Source organism: Cyprinus carpio, chromosome A14 (genome assembly GCF_018340385.1).
Source record: "Cyprinus carpio isolate SPL01 chromosome A14, ASM1834038v1, whole genome shotgun sequence".
Lineage (NCBI taxonomy): Eukaryota > Metazoa > Chordata > Actinopteri > Cypriniformes > Cyprinidae > Cyprinus > Cyprinus carpio.
This window is the reverse complement of record NC_056585.1, coordinates 30,235,277-30,252,996: the sequence shown is the minus strand read 5'-3', so window position 1 is coordinate 30,252,996 and position 17,720 is coordinate 30,235,277. Positions and strand designations below refer to the sequence as shown.

At 37.6% G+C, this 17,720-nt stretch overlaps 1 pseudogene; it reads right to left on the bottom strand.

Moving 5' to 3' along the window:
- Window positions 1-1,531: 1,531 nt before the first annotated feature.
- Window positions 1,532-12,259, bottom strand: LOC122147558 (annotated as a pseudogene).
- Between the last annotated feature and the right edge of the window lie 5,461 nt (window positions 12,260-17,720).

Genomic DNA, 17,720 nt, shown 5'->3' with positions numbered 1-17,720 from the left:
TAGCACATTCATAAATTCTACACAATGGAACAACAATTGCGTCAATTGTTATGCCGTAGATGATACAGATAATCGACAGACCACAAACTGCAAACTAAACTTCATAGGCACTCGTACAAATCATTGTGAAATTTATAACTATTGCCATTTCATGTTTCTTCGTCATGTTCTCCATTGTCGTCATCATTTGACACTTCCTCCAGTGGAAGCTGACTGATTCAGACAGAATGCTTGAAATATCACTGGTCAGAATGACATTACGTGGCCAAAAACAAAATATGAAGTCATGGTGACGGCAGAAAGGACACGCAGGATGAATCTATTAATACCTGCCTTTTTCGGAGGGGTTTCTCGCGCTGTGTCTTGCTTGTCCTCTGGAACCACGTGGTTGTGGGAAGGATGACTGCCAGGGGAAGAAAACCCTGCAACACCACACACAGGGCAGCGGGACACACGCGTAAAAAAAAGAAATCCATTATCATTAGCAAATTATGTAGGAGAACAATGGTTTCGATCTCGTGTCAGATCATTCTGAACACTGTACCTCTTCCAAAGCCGGTTTGAACAAATCATAATAGCCACACATGTACCCCGGCCACCCAACCTGTTTGTTTTTTTTTCATACCACATGTGGTTAACCACTGAAAAATGCTGGAATGACACGGATGTAAAAGAAGCAAAAATCACCAAAAAAACAGGAATTTTTCTCAGTCAAAACGAAACCTCCTCTGAAATAAACACGTAAAAAAAAAAAAAAAAAACCAACAACTGTGTTACAGTAAGTGTATTCCTAGATGTGAGGCGAACCCGTTAACTTCAGTGTCAAGTGGATTTAAACAAATACCAAAGTGAACGGTCTAGGCCCCCCCCCCCCCCCAAAAAAAAACTAAAATCAATAAATAATAATTAATCTTAATTAAAAATTAATTTAATTAACTTGTGCCGTGTAAGTACAACCTAATAAAGTGAATGGACTAATGTTAATTTATTAACAAAAGCTCAATCATTTATTGTGCTTTCTGGGTACTGAGTGTTTACTTGAATAATTGAAAAACTTAAAGCAATGGCCATGAGAACAAACTTCAACCTGTTTTAAAATTATGTTAGTAGAAAATTTAAATTAATATTTAAGAAATTAGGGATGCTTTTTGGTTGTGGTTTCAAAGAAACCGTGAAATTTTACTTCATGGTTGCTATACGCATACTTACAGGTGTTGACAGGAGGAACTCGCTGGCTGCCAGGTGCTGTACATGATATTATGCGATCCGGGTGGGAAGTGTTATGTGCCACCCCTCTGTAGACCCGATGGCCCACCTGTTGACGAATGGCCCACCGTCATGGAGGGATCAGTCGGGGGCCATTGGCCTAAGCCCAGAAGTGGGATAGGACGTCCTCGCGGGTGATGGGGTGGCTTTGCCCCTCCAAAACAATTTGAAAAACGAAATCTAATAAGCTTGTTGTCTTCCGTTTAGGAATTCTTACCAACATTTGTAGACCTGTGATCTGTATTTATAACAGTATTAGGAGCTTCTACCAACAAAGTGTGGTGCCAATTGTGGCAACTTGGTACCGATGTGGCTTATGTTGCATCTGAAGTACTCGGTCTAGTTTACACACCTCTCTGCACGCTCTCTCTGACACTCAGTTCTGTGCTTGATGAAGCTGAGTAATAACGACAGAGATACTGTGAATTCGAGTAACTCACGGATAAGGGAGTATCTGATTCCATGGTCTCATTATATGAACAAACTAGGGTGCATTTATCTGGAGTCATTGTCATTGGTCGAAGTCTGAGCACGGATAAGGGTCCGTGGTAGTTACTGACCTAGATACAAGGGTCAAACAGATTGGTCAATGGACCCGGCAGCCGCTTTCCACCTGCCGCCTTCAGGTCTTCTTCTCTTTCGTTCATCCCTCTCTGCTGTCGCTTCCTCTCCTTCCGGAAATCCTCTTCAAGATCTTCACCTGAAATAAATTGCATGTGCTGAGGACGCATATCTACAAGAATGCTCTGCAGCCAATTGGTGCATTTCAGACAGACTGTAAGGATGAAGGAAGCTATCAAAACCTCAAGCAAACGTATGACTCACTGTGGAACCTTGACACAATCATTCTTACAAAGCATTTGAAAATGAGGTAACATGTCCTGCAGAAATCAATTCATTTAGAGTTTTCAATGAGTGAAACCTCAACTCCTAGAGAACCTCTGACAAAGTCCTGGACGCAATGAGACAAAACTCTCAAGCATTCCGAGGAGCTCATTTCACTGTTTGAGCTCATCTGACCACAGCAGGGCACTGTGCCAATGTTAGAGTATACGGTGAACCCTACACCGTATTGGACACTTGACTTAAGACACACAAATGTATAAATTTTACTGCATTCAATGATAATAAATGGTACATTTAGTGTGCTGTCCCCACTGGTTCCACTGACATTGACAAGAAGAATGTTGCTTTTAACATGTGTCAACAAGATGTATCAGAGTCTTCAAGTGTTTGTACCTGCTCCTTCATACAGCTATCTGTGTGTGCAGCTCCTGCTGTCTCAGGTTGGCCACACCTTCCTCCCGAGGTTCAGCCTGGCTGGGTGGACGAAGGAAGAGTGGAGGTTCAAAGCTTCCCCTCTAATGTACCTGTAAAAGAGAACAAGACAAATCAGAACTTACTTGTTTGCTTTTAAAAACAATATTTACCAAAAAACATCAAGCAGCACAACATTAATAAAGAAATGTTTCTTAAGCACCAAAATCTGATCATCTTATATAGTACAAACAATTCTGAAGGATCATGTGACATTAAAGACTGGAGTAATGGGGGCTGTTGAGAATTCAGCTTTGCCAACACAGGAAGAAATGAATATTAACACAAATATACCAGATATATATAGATAATATATATATATATTATGGATATACCATTATATATATATATAGATATATATATAATCTATTCTATATATAATCATACACAATACATACATACATACATTCAGATATATGAATTAAAAACAGTTCATTTTTAATTTGTAATATTATGTTCACAGTATTAAATGTTTTTTCTTCCATGTTTGAACAAAATAAAAACAGCCTTGTGCGCATAAGAGACGATTAAAAAAAAAAAGCTTTAATCTTATTGACCCCAATGATTTCCACAGCTAGTGCACTTAATAAATTACAAAAATGCAATTCTTTTACAAAATGCCATAACAGCGTTTAGATTAGTGGGTGTTCGGCCCCGCATTTACCCCCGAACCGGGCTCTGCGCTACAATGGACAGTGAAAGTTTTCACACTGAGATAGCTAGGAAGTGTAATGTGCATTAGTGTAAGGTTTGTGTGCCTTCACTGACCCATTTGACCGCTGGATCTCTATTCTCTTGGTATTTCTCTTTGTTTTATTAATTGGGCAGCAACTGAGTCCTGCAGGTAACGCACCTTTTGTTGTCAACTCACATGTTTCTGAGTGAGGCACTCCTTCTCACAACTATGACAACATAAGAAACTACACTGGTTAAAACCACTGGGAGCGAAACAGTCCACTTGATCATACATCTAGACTTCAATGGGGGCAGCTGTGGCCCTAATGGTTAGAGATTTGGACTTGTAACCATAAGGTCGCTTGACAAATGTCACGACTTTTCACTTTTCACCCTTACAGTTAGTGTTAGGGACATTTATTGTTCTTACACTAGTAAGTGAGGGACTTGTCTTTTAAAAAACATCCTTACTATAAATGGCACTTTTCCGTAGGGCTGCATCCAGCCAATTATTAAGGATACCTAAAAATCAATCCACGTCTTTGATTAATCAGGGTAAAACACAGTGCAAGTTCATCTCCTGTATTGTAATTTCCAAAAAACAGTCTATCGATCACACATCTATAGTCAAAATTGCTGGGTGCTGCAGGTATGTATTTTGAGGTCAACGTCACCTGGCACTTGCTGGATGTAAGGGCGTTTTTACCAATGGGAAATTATCGCATGACTTTGAATAAACACAACACTCTTCAAAATACCCAATATGTATGGTATGTGCTCACGGGGAAACTCATAATCACAAGCAAGCACCTGTCAAAGCACCTGACACACTGCCAGTCTGCCCACATGAGACTCTTTGTGACTGTTTAAATCAGTGGTAATATTAAAAACCTGTGGTCAACGTTTTTTCAATTTCGATATCATACAAAAAGCATTTTTTAAGGTTACAAGTACGACATACCTAGCATCGGACACAACATTTCGATGATGCGTTACTGACGCATATGGGCCTCATCCTGTGGAAACAGCTGTGGTCTGCTATGTGGGGTGAGTAACACTGCCAAAAACTTAGTAAGGTTGTCCCATAACTCATACATTCAACTAAACAACAGGAGAGCAATTGAGATTTAAAGATAAGTAAGGCTGTGGATGTGAATTGAAACCAGTCGGCACATGACCCCCGTAGTCTATGACCACTTCCTAAATTTCTTGTACGATTTAAGCGCCATATCAGCAGCAACAAGCTATATTCATGGCAAAATCAACAGCGATTATAATTACAATATCTGAACACTTCAATCAATTTAATAGACAGTTTATCTGTGGCAATGCTTGAATGTCCCCTTCGGGACGGAACGGGGAAAAACTATTGCTGTAATACTAAGAATGTCCATATGGTTCAGCTAGAGGGAATGAATGGTGCTTCCCAAGAGAAAACTGAAAGCCATCAGACATGACTACTTGAAGACTTCATCAGAGCTCCACATGGGTGTTTAATACCAGTAAAATGTTCCATAAAGAGCAAGTAAATGTAAATTATTAAACAAAAAACAAAGAAAAGAAAGACTTATTTATTCTCTTTTTTTAATTCAACAGCATCAGGAATAAAAACTTAACACAGGAGAGACAGTCTGACCAAAATGTAAAGCTTTTTTGTTCCATGTAGGGGTTAAGTTTATCTGGTTTAAACCACAATAACAGACTAGATACATACGTGTGTGTGTGTTGGGTTGTGTGTGTGTGTATGCATGTACTGCATGTATGTAATGAATAGAGGAAAATGAATGGTCAACTTTCTCAAACTCAGAATTCTCTCTCACATAAAAGTAATAACGACTGGCTGGTGGGTGTGCTGTCTGCGCCTTGAGACCAGGGTGTACCTGCACATTGTCGATCGTAGACTGTTGGCGAGGAGGAGTTTATGTCATAATCTCTTTGCCTAAGTTCACGTTCTCGCTTCGCGCTCAAGCACAGCCTTTTGGGAAGTCAGTGAGCCGCTGCCTTTAGATTCTGTGATCTATAAAGGAGGGAAAAATTCCATAAATACTAACCACACCCTCAAGGACCATCAGTTCAAACGAGCAGCCCTGAATGAGCACAATGTTGTAAATTGCAGTTTGCTTTAATCTGCATGCCAGAGTGTGCCTTTATCAGAAGTTTAATAAGGGTCTGTAATATGTTTTATAGTCGCGTGATGCATTTTATTGTAAAAAGAATGATTTTAAAATAATAAACCCCGCACAAAAAATTAAAACAAAGCAATAGAATAACAAAATGGAGTTGTTTTGTTCCACTGCTCGGAGTTTAACACGCACCCCCCATGACGACAGAGGAGGCGTTGTAGAGAGAAACAGCCCCCGGTATGCTTATTTTATTCTTTTTTTTTTTTTGCTTAGACCGAGCAGATGCGGACATGCAACAGGCGTCACTATCTCTGGGCCCTAAGATCACGCGGCTTTGCAACCTTGGCCAGCCCCCACGGCGAGCCACCACAGGAAGACAGTGGGTACGGGCTAGGTGAGGGAAATCTGCCAGAGGTGTGACGGAGGGGCCCTGTGGGTCTGGTGTGCAACACTGTGAACACACACACACTCACAGAATTGCTTTTCCATTCCTTTGCCCCAAAAGCGTTTCCACCGCCACCCAAAATGCAGTAACAGGGCCAGTCAGCAGCCTTCACGTTGCACAGGAATTTCACTGTGTGATGTTCATATGCTTCGATCTCCCACCATTCACACTCCGGCTGGTCAGACTCATTAAGCAATTGTTTTTCTAAGTATAAGTGATTCATGTTTCTTAATGCTGCTTCTTTTTTTTTATTAGCAAGAAGGTGAGCCACAATGATTAGTTACAAAACCAACTGGAACATATTTAGAGAGCACTTATATACGTGTATATGTTGTCATGTACCTTCTGCTCAAACTGTGTCTTCATTGAATTCCACTGAATGTCCCACTGTTTGTTCACCTCTAGTACCTGAGAAAGGTTCAAAGGCAAGAGTGTGACACATCAGAGTCAAACGGGGAAACTATGTCAGCCAGTAAAGCAAGCCATAAAGAAATCAGGGGACTCCAGAAAGTTCTTACATCTTTCCTCTGTTTCTCCAGAAGCTTGATCTTTTTCTCATACACCTCCGGATCACCAAGTCTTAGATGGTAGATGTTTTCCACAGCTTTACCAGACTGTAAATAATAATAAGAATAAAAAAAAAAGAATAAGAATAATTTTAAAAACTATTTAAATTATGCATCTGCAGCCAATTACCAGTACTTCAATACCAAGTCCATACTGAAATGTTAACCTGTTTAAACAATACCTAATAAAAAAAAAAAATTAGGTTTACAAAAAACTCTAAATGACAATGACAAAAAATTATGACAAGAAAAAAATCTGAAATATAATTATGGAAGATTAAATATTGCATGCTTTCTAATTCTTATTATATATAGATATATAATAATGCGGGTTTTATATACAGAATATATATATATAAAATGAAGTGGAATTTGTTTGTAAAACTACTAAAAACATTAACCAAGAGACACTATAATATAATCCTTTGCTCTGTCAAATAAAAAAAAAACTGAACAATAAATTATTACCAAATCTGGATCCATCCTATATCTTTTCAGCAGAACTGAAACTCAGTATGAACGGTCTTCCAATGAAATACCATAAAATATCCCTGCTAGACTTTAAACTGAAAACTGATAACATTACATGTGTAATCAATCAAAGTATTAGTTCATGACCGACCAAAGAACACCAGAATTTTCTCCATCATACTACAGTACAGCAGTCTTTAGGTTGAGTCAGAACCTAACACAATGACCATATGTATTGTTCTTCAATATTTAGTCATACCGTGAAAAAAAAAGCCCCAAATGAGGAACTTAAACAGAAAAGACCATTGAGGAAGAGCAGTATTCAGAGCCAAGGTGGTATTCCCAAAACCTAATCTAAGTGGCAAAAGTGACTAAATAAGAAGCTTCTCAATTTAGAAACCGGGGGAGCAATTTTGCACATTGGTTCTTTTTTTTTTTTATTATTATTATTATAAGTAAACTCCCACTGAACGAGCTAACAAAACAAAAAAAAAGCAACTAGACCACAAAGTCCTGGTCTGAAAGGGAATTTAAAGACAAAAAAAACCCAACACATATTTAGAACAGCCACCAGGAATGCTATGGTGATGTCACCTGCGATAAAGAGGTTCATGGAAAAAAGTGCACACCTGCTGAGTCATGGTCATTTCCACTTTAGTTTTGGCTGTCTCTTCTTTCACTGGCTCCTCCTTGGGGCTCGGTTGTTCATTAGGTGCTGCCTGGGGCTCCTCCGCTGACTTGCTCCTCTCAGTTTCAAATTCTCCTGACCTGTCCGAGAGCACACAGAACCAAAATCAAAACTGGAAAATGAAGAAAAAACTGCAGAATCCTCTATCTGACAGTCAGAGACCAAGCCTCAGATGGAACAGACCCCTCAGTTCCAGCCACAGCAGAAATACTGTGGCACCTTATGATATTTTCACAGTTTACTCAACTGATTTCCTCTCACAGATTCACAGCGGGCTTTTTTGCTTTTAATTGTTCCATGAGTAAATGAAAGGATGAGTTTATTATAATGAATATTTATAGCGGGGGGGTGTCTTCAACGAGCCAAAAAAAGCTCATGTTAACGCCTCTCCTCATCAGGTTTTACACTGGCTATACCAATAGCCACTCCACATCAAAAATTCAAGGTACTGATGCTTGCCTACTACAAGACGACCATTTGGCACGGCACCAACACATACCTAAACTCACTAGTTCAAACTTATGGCCCTCCAGAAGCTTGCGTTCTGCAAGGTGAACGGCGCCTTGTGGGTGCCATCCCAAAGAGGCTCAAAATCACCCTCACGGAGCTTTTCCTGGACTGTGCCCAGCGGGTGTGAATGACCTCCCAATCTCAATTCAAACATCCAAGTCTTACTCATTTTTTAAAAAACACTAAAGACTCATCTTTTTCGCCAGCACTTAACTAACTAATACTAGCACTTATCTTTTCTGTTGTCTATCCTATTCTGGGAGAAAAAAAAAAAAAAACCTTGCTATGGGTTCTTGTACTAGATTAACTGAGACTTGTCCATGGCACTTGTATCCTGTTGTTGTTATCTCATGGTCTGATTGCTTATTATTGTTCTCATTAGCAAGTCGCTGTGGATAAAAGCGTCTGCTAAATGATTAAAATGTTAATGTAATGTAAATGAATAATAAAAGTGAATAAATTACCTCAGCTGTTCCAGATCACGGTTTACGGTATGGAGGTCTTCTCTCCATTTTTTTCCTAAGCTCGTTGTTTTCCTGTCTTAGCTGTTCACAGAGTGTCTAGACATAAGAGCGAATTAAATTCTCAGCAAATCAAAACCTGCCATTAATTCACATAACACAACTCCCAGCACATACAGAGGCCCAAAGCTGTCACAGGCTCAGCCATCTCACCTGCAGGAGAGATGTTCTCTGTTCGTTCGTTTCTGGACCTTGGATGATAAGTGGTGGAATTCCACAGCCATGCGGCCCAGGTGAGCCATCAGCTGGTTGGGATTTGACTCTTCAGCAAATACACTAAAAGAGCTCTCCAGTCGCCGGAGTTGACTCGCCCCATCTCCATGTTCTCCTGTGGCAAGGTGCATCACTCCAGCCTGCATTATAAAAGCAGAATTTACCCAAATATTCTTCCCAAAAAAACACCCTAACATATAATATCCGTCACTAGGGATCAAGTGGCACCTTTACTGTCAATATCTAGACTTTATCTTCCCCGATACATAAGAAAAGCAACTGCGAAACCATAAATTGAAGTGAAAAAAAAAAACCCATGAATACCTCTATTTAAACATTTCCAGTTTGCAAATCTGTAAACAGAAGTTTTTTGTAAACCTAACCCAAAGAGGTATTCCATAAACTGATACACATGCATGAGTTTTTCAGTCTATCTGCATACTAACTAAATCCTGGAGTTTCCCTCTGAGTCATCCAAGGAACAGCCTCATACAGATACTTGATTCATTTACAGTGAACAAAATCCTTGATAATGAAGAAGAAAACAGCTGAGCAACTACAGTGACTGGAATGTGTCACACATGACTTACATCCGTAGCACAAAATGACAGAATACGGAATGTTCGAAACGGAGCGCAACAATTCAGCAAAAATACACACCAAGTTTCACACACGTGCAGCTGAGCTGCCCAGGATTTCCTAACATCCCTAAAACTCACCGGCTGGGTTTCCGAGACCGTCTTCTCTTCCATATTCACCACCTCAAACTCAGATGAACTTTCCTGTAAAACACAAGAATTCACAGCATTGCAACACTTGTTCTGACCGTCACACAGAATATCAACTGGTAAAGACTTACCCTTCACAGATGAGGAAAACGACAAGTTAAAACTAGAAGTTCCATTTGTATTTAATTATTTCAGCATGTTGCGGTTAAAAATAAGTTATGATGGGAATTGGGAATATACCATTGCACGTGTATTGCGGTAATCTCACACCAATATTAAGCCATAAAGGATATTTCACTGTTCAGGTCAAAACAAATTAACCATCAATTCACAAATCTAAACTTATAATCCCAGTGTGGGATTTTCACAACATAAAAGGCGTAATGGTAATCCAACAAGTTATAACGTGTTATGATATTCATTTATACAGTATGAACTCATAAAGGACATGTTCCTATTTTGGACTTCACATGGGATTCAAATTGACTGCAATTTCCAAAACTGAAAGATGTTAGAATGTTAGATGTTAGATATCATCATTGACTTAAGTAGGACGGTATCATATTTATAGCATGTTTCCAAAAGTTTCAGTAGAAGTTCTTACAGTTGCCTCTGGTTTGTAAAGTATTTCCAGTTTAAACAATCCCGATATTCTTGTCTTTCTGTTGCAGGATCAGCGTGATGTTTTCCATGACCTAAAGAAAGCCACAATCACAAGAGATCTGGTTTAAGAACAGTTCTCTCTGGTGTCAAACCTTTCACTGACCTCACTCCATCAGAATAATGATATAACTGTACCTTGTGTGTCTGTCTGAAACAGGGGTGCCCATGCACAGACGGAGGCAAAGCTGGTCGTGGACGACTTCAGCGCTTCGTTATCCCTCACCAGCTCCTCCACCTTCTTCCGAAGCTGGGCTGCCTCTGTCTGAGACTCCTCTAACAGGTCTCCCTACCAGTCACGAGAAAGGCGAACAATGACAGAAAAGCAGCTGCCCTGACACAATTGTACGTCAAAACACAGCGCCAGCAGCTAAAAGCTGAAAATCCAGAATAGCTTCATTTCTGATCTAAAGTCCAAATTAGCAAACACAAGATACCAATGAACTAATACATGAGTTTGATGCATAGAATGAGCAACACGCAAGGCATTTAACTATTAGGTGACCTCAGCTTAGACACTTACAGATGGCGAAATTTGAAATATAAAAGGTGATTATTCTAAAATCTTCCCAGATGGTTTATATTACCCAAAACCAGCCAGATCAATCAGGTTCTTGATTCTAAAAGGTATTAAAAATAGGTGGCAGTTTAGGATCCCTCACCTAAACTCTTCAGACCTTTCATTCTCTCCCTCAAAACGGCGTTTTCCTCTAGCAGCTGTCTGTAGCTGAGGCTGCTGGCCTCGTCTTTCACCTGGCAATCACTCCCACCGGGGTCATAGATGCGATATGGGCCTTTTCCCTCCATCTGTCACCCCCGTCACTTACCAAACATGTTTCCCTGTACTAAAACAAAGAAATCAGGTGGTCATTCGTATGTGTGTACTGTACAAACAGGTTAAACAAAACTCTCAGACAAGCCATGAACTGACAGCATGGAGGGCGTAAAAATTGTTGATTTGCAATTCAAAGAGAAGCATTTTGAATAATGGCATCTTGGGGATTTCTCTTTGCCTATTTCAAGACATAATGATTTGAATGCACATCTTTGATATCATAACTAAATGTGTCATAGCAGTCATTATTAGAATTCTAAAACAGTTGATGATTTTCCCATCAGCGTTTAATAATCAGTCAACCGAGACCAGCATAAATCCTCACTTCCATATAACCATGACAAGTGACATTTACACTGAGCGACAGGTCAAACCAGCAGCCAGACAAAGGAATATTCATGTGCCACCAGACAATATCTTGTATCCTTAAAGACAGTTTCTCACAAACAGTGTCTCCTACCTTCACAGCAACTTTAAATCCAACTAAATCTAAAGCTAAACCCTTTCACTTTCCTTTCCATGACAAGACCTGTTTAATCAGCTCTGGCAGTGTCAAAATCACGCTGATAGATGATCTTAGACCAGAGGAAACCTTATCTAGAGCATCATGTTTTATTTCTAATCCCCCCCAAGCCTTTAATCAACAGCTCTCGAATGACTTCACTTAAACAATACGACCTCAAACAGAAACAGTATGGAAACCTTGAGCTTTTATTAAGAATGACCCGAAACCCCTAACGTTGCCCACACAAGGTCAAAGCCAACGTATTTTGTATTCTAAAAAAAATGACTCACTTTCAAAACAAATACATGATGCTATTAGCTTAGCATCCGGCGAACAGCAGGTGATGTGTTTACCCCACGCTAGCAGACAAAAGCTTTCACGCTAGCTCTCCCTAAAGCCACAAACAGCACCTAAATACTCTCAATAATGTCCTAGGAGAGGATAAAACATATCGGTCGCACGATAACGTTTATACATACCTTTATTTGACCCCTATTCTTTGTTTTTAATGAAAAGAGGAGCTCTTTCTGTACCTTGACGGAGACGCGTCTTTGATCGGCCGGAGGTTTGCGGAAGTGGTTCGCGGCGCGAGCTGGGAAATTCCGCAGATGTAAACAGAGCCGCGTATGCTCTAGTGATGGGAAGTCCGACTCATTTCTGCGAATCGGCTCATTCAAACGGTTCGTTAGATAGAACACAATTAAGTGATTCTTTCACGTCAGAGCGTAATTGCGCCATCAAGTGGTCCCTTAAGACACGATCTGAAACGTTCAGATAAAGATATATTTTGTCATGTGTTACACGTTTTTCTAGTTTTAATAATAATAATAAGGGTGTTCATTGTATTTCCTGTTTCTTGTTGCAGCCCGTGTTTACTTGTAAAAACATCCTGCCATTTAGAACATAAATATAATTTGTTTTAACAATACTAAAAGCCAAAGGTTTGTATGCTTTATTAAAATGTAGCTTATTAAACAAAATTTTATTAAGATCTATCATATTCAGGCCACACATATATTCCAAGGCCTTTAATATCTCTCAAATTAGTCAAATCCGGACAGTCTAAGTCACTCATCGGTTCGTGGATCATTACGAATCGATTCTCATTACGAACCGCTCGGATCGATTCAGTACAAATTCGTGAAAGAATTGTTCTGGGACTATTATTGTGAACCGGTTCAACCGAGTCATGGTAAAGATCCGACTCAAATGAACACAATTCGTTCAAGAATCAGTCATCGTTCGTTCGCTCGCACACGTTCGCAAATTATTAAAATATATTGACTTAGTGGCTGTGCTCATAAAGGCGATAGAAAAAAAAATGACTCATCTTCACATTTTATGATTAAACTTTATATGATTCGTTTAAATGATTCGCCTGGCTTTTCATTTGATGTTTCATTGCACTAGTTCTTGTAGCCCATCTAATGTCATGTTTATAAAACGTTCGTGATCATCGTGATCAGCCAACCAAAAAAAATGGAAATATGTTTTTAGTGGTCGGTAATAGGATAGAATAGATAAAATATTTCAGATTTATATTTAAAGTTGCAAGGCGTCCTTTAGGTAGGCTACTCTTTAATGTACAGATTTACAGTAGGCCCACTTATTACAGTGATAATCCACCTGGTGCCAAATAAAGTTAGACACACAATGGCGCAGACACTACCTAAAAAAAAATCCACTTTATCATAAAATTTATTTTCATTGACAAGAATAAGCATCTAATTGTATCTCTGCATTATTATTGACCCACACATGCAGTATACAGGGTGTAAATGTATAGCTGTGCATTCATTAAGCAACCTAATGGTGATTCAGAGGTCTGTCATACTTACTCATTCCGGTGTGAGTTATCTTGAAAACTTTAATCAGTACTGCAGGAAACTAAATTGGTTGTCTCAGCTGTTCTAAACCCAATTAGTTATTCTGAAACAAAAAGAAATAAAAAAACATAAAATAAAAAGTACTCAGTAAATACTATTTACTATAGTTCTACAGCCTACTCAACTCATTCTATAATATTTCTTCAATCTGAGTCTTGCAAATTAGAAGGCTGTTCATACATGAAGAAAGTAAGAAATTCACAAACAAATAATGAGACTTTGAATTGCGTAACAGAAGAGTTGTCGTTATTGGCTAATTCTGGAAGTTAAACCATTATATGAAAATTACATATTTTCAGCATGCTTAGCATAAACAATACACTATGATGTATGATGCATGGTACATATTTAAATATGAGAAATATGAGAGTTTTAGAAAATACTTAGAAAGTACAGTCATTGCAATTTGAAAGATGCTTGGCATATGTGACCCTGGACCACAAAACCAGTCATAAGGGTCAATTTCTCGAAATTGAGTATTATACATCATCTGAATGCTGAATAAATGAGCTTTCCATTGATGTATGGTGTGTTATGACAATATTTTGGCCGAGATACAACTATTTGAAAATCTGGAATCTGAGGCTGCAAAAAATCGAAATACTGAGAAAATCACCATTAAAGTTCTTAGCAATGCATATTACTAATAAAAAAATTAAGCTTTGATACATTTACGGTAGGAAATTTACAAAATATCTTCATGGAACATGATCTTTACTTAATATCCTAATGATTTTTGGCATAAAAGAAAAATCGATAAATTTGACCCATACATTGTTTTGTTTTGTTTTTTTGGCTATTGCTTAAAATATACCCCAGTGATTTAAGACTGGTTTTGTGGTCCAGGGTTACATATTAAGAGTTTTTTTTTTTTGTCAAATATTCCACGGTTAACACAATAGCCTACCAATAAGAAAAAAAACTGTCAGGAGTTATGAATTTATGATAATTTTTTTCCATTATGAAGAGATGGTAGGTCTAATTAATTAAAGGAAATCTTTGGGTTTGTACTTTTTAGCATTTTTTTCCAATGATACCATTACTTTGAAAAACAGAAACTGAAGCTCATTATGAAAGTAAACACATGGATGGATGAACGTTTTTTATGACCCTTGAGTTGTGTTAACTTCAGGAAAATTTATTAATCATAAGAATCCCAAAAGTATTCTGGGTAAAAAATACAAATAAATAAACCACTACTATTACTTCCCTTTATTATTTTAACCATATCCAACCTGTTTTACTTTGAAGCTCATAACATTTGATTTACAATCAGTGCAAAAAAAAGAAAAAGAAAAAAAAAACATTGCACATGCAATGCACAGATACTTTCAGAACAAAAGGATCACACCAGCCAGATATAAGCTTTCTATCCTGTAATCCAAGTATGAGTGTCAGTTTCCATCATTACAGCACCATAGAACATAATATTCTTACAGGAAATTTAATGTAATTTTTTAAACACATTTTTTTAGTATCATTGATAAGGCAGCCATCACCAAAAAATCAAAATGATTACCCTAACATCCGATTTGTAAATCTTACCTGCTTGAAAAAAAATAAATGGTGACATCTTGTGGAAATTAAAGATTAACATCACACACGTACTAGATTCTGCCACATATGTGTGTGATCTAATTGTTTAATGATAAATTTAAGTGGTTACCTATCAAAATTAATAATACAAAAAATAAGAACACTCGATTTATTCTAAATAACGGAGGTAAACAGTCAAGAAACTTAAAAACTTGTACAGCTGCATGTACAACAGTGTCCAAATGAGTGTGCAATTGAAATATATATAATTAAATGAAATGCACTCAAGGATAGTTTGAAAAAAGGAATCATTTAAAAACTAAATATTGTTTAGAAAGTTACATTACTCCAGTTTGAATGCACAACACATGCTTTTAGTAAACAATACATAAATAGGTGACTTTTATTAAACCATTTCCTTTGAAATGTACTACAATCATCATCACCTAAAAAAATAAATTCCCTTTTGTCACAGCTTTTATGGAAACCCAAAATTTACTGATTTACTGATATAATTTCCCATTTTTATCCAAGCTTTAAAAAGATACAGCAATTTTCTTTCTATTAGTAATATTAGAAAATAAAAAAGCATGGTACAATTACTCACCTACACATTATACTTGTGTCCGAGAGGCGTTTTTTAAGGAAACTGGTGGCAGTGGGGGAAGCGTTTGCTGTGTTTTTAAACAGAAGGGGGAATTCCCACATAGTGAAAGGCCCTGATATTTTTTTAGCTCAAAAGTGGGACCTGGTATGCATCCAGGAACTTGAGACTGCTTAGCTAAGTGTTACCAGACAACAGAAATATTTAATAGAAACTTAGCATCTTTTGACTGTTTACAATGCCACAAGTATGTTGTATATAGGAGCGAAAGGATTACTGCATCAAATTATTTATAGTAACTTCATAAATCAGCAGTTAATGCCTGATATTGAGCTAGAGGATTATAATACGCCATCTAGTCTACATGCATTTGCTTCGAAATTGTCCCATAAATAAAAACTCAACGAAGAAGAAGAAAGTTCATAAAACGAGTATATTTGCATTTTGGTTGTCTTTCAAAAGTTTTTTAAACCACAAAAAGACATCACAGTTACATGCACAAAAAGTGCACTGATAAAAATTTCTTAAATGCAAAACTGCATGCAGCTTTTGCAAAATCAACAGAAATTACACTTAGAAATGCACTCATGTTGTTTAAAGTTTGTCTGCATAGTAACCTTTTGTTACCTCTGACATTAAACATCTCACAACGCCCTGGATAGTTCAGTTTTGTCTTGCTTTTGCATGTGCAACTGTTCACACACAGTCGAAAATATCATTATGATCATGTATTTGATGTTTTGTTCTGAATTTAACATGTTATTGCTATTGCAGGACATCATCGATGGTGGATGGGATGTTGGTCTACTTGCAGGGGATTTCCTAGCCCCACAAGCTTTTTTCTTCTTTCCTCTTTTAACTAAAGATGGCCTGACAACAGCTGCACTCACACAAAGACAACGTCTGCACACACACACAAACAGATGCGTGTATGCACACAATACACATAGCTGCAGACAGAGTAGAATGAATTATTGGTTTAAAGGCTCTTTTTTGACACAGGAAGGCTGTTTCACAGAAAAAGACCCACCAATGCTTCTACTCACACCCTAAAATCAGCAGATAACAATACGGTTGCTGTCTGTTATCTGGGAAACCTCTCTTGAAACTGGTGTGAAGCCCAAGAGAACAGAAAATGTGTTTGAAATACAATTTAAAAAAAAAAAACTCTTCAAAATGACACATGATATGTAATTAAGGTGTGATGTGCATCGAGAATCCAATAAAAGCAATGTATTCAGGGCAGACACTTATGTATGTATCAAGTCCTATGTTTTTTCTCTCCATTTTTAGAACATCATTATGCTTTTTTTAATCAACGTCATAATGCATGATTTATCTTTTGAAAAGTCGATGAAATCTACCAAGCATCAAATATCACATTTACCATCTGCAGTTTATAACCAGATATTTCCTATTCAGAACAGAGTTGCATAGATTACAACAGGAGGGAATTTCCTTATGAGGCGTCTGTCATGTAAATAAAGTTAATGACTGATCTGGGTGAATCAGCTATTCAGACCACTAATGAAAATAAGGACGTGAGAAACATCCTCTGTTGAAATAAATACTGGATGTTTTAGGCCAGTGGTTTTCGATTTTTTGTGACTGAAAAATGGATCAAAGGGTAACAAACATCAGTTGAAAATGCAAATCATTAAATGCAACTAGTTATATAATAATCATGCACAGATACAAAAGAGCAAAATAAATATGCTTAACTTTCAAAAAGTAGGAAATGTTTGTCCTGTATCTTCTGTTGTCAACAGAAAATTAATTTGTCACCTGTAATAAAAAAAAAAAACTACACAGAATAAAAAAATTACCCATTCTACATAAAAATATGATTTTTTTTTATAAGTGAGCATAAACAACAATTTGTGAATTATTGGCTGCTGAGATCATGAAAACTTCATTAAGTGCCTATTCACATAATAATTATAACAATAACTATGATAGTGTCCACAATGTTCTGTTTATTATAAGCACATGATGCAGTTTTGTCGCCTGTTGCTTTAAATGCTCAGGAAAGCAGGACTGATTCTGATTGGCTGTCAATGTTTTTAGCATTCATCAGCTGGAAAAAAATAATTCTGAAAATGAGCAATATCTAGCAATATCTAGCAGAATCTAGCGATATCTTTCATTCTGTGCTGTTATCATTCAAGTCT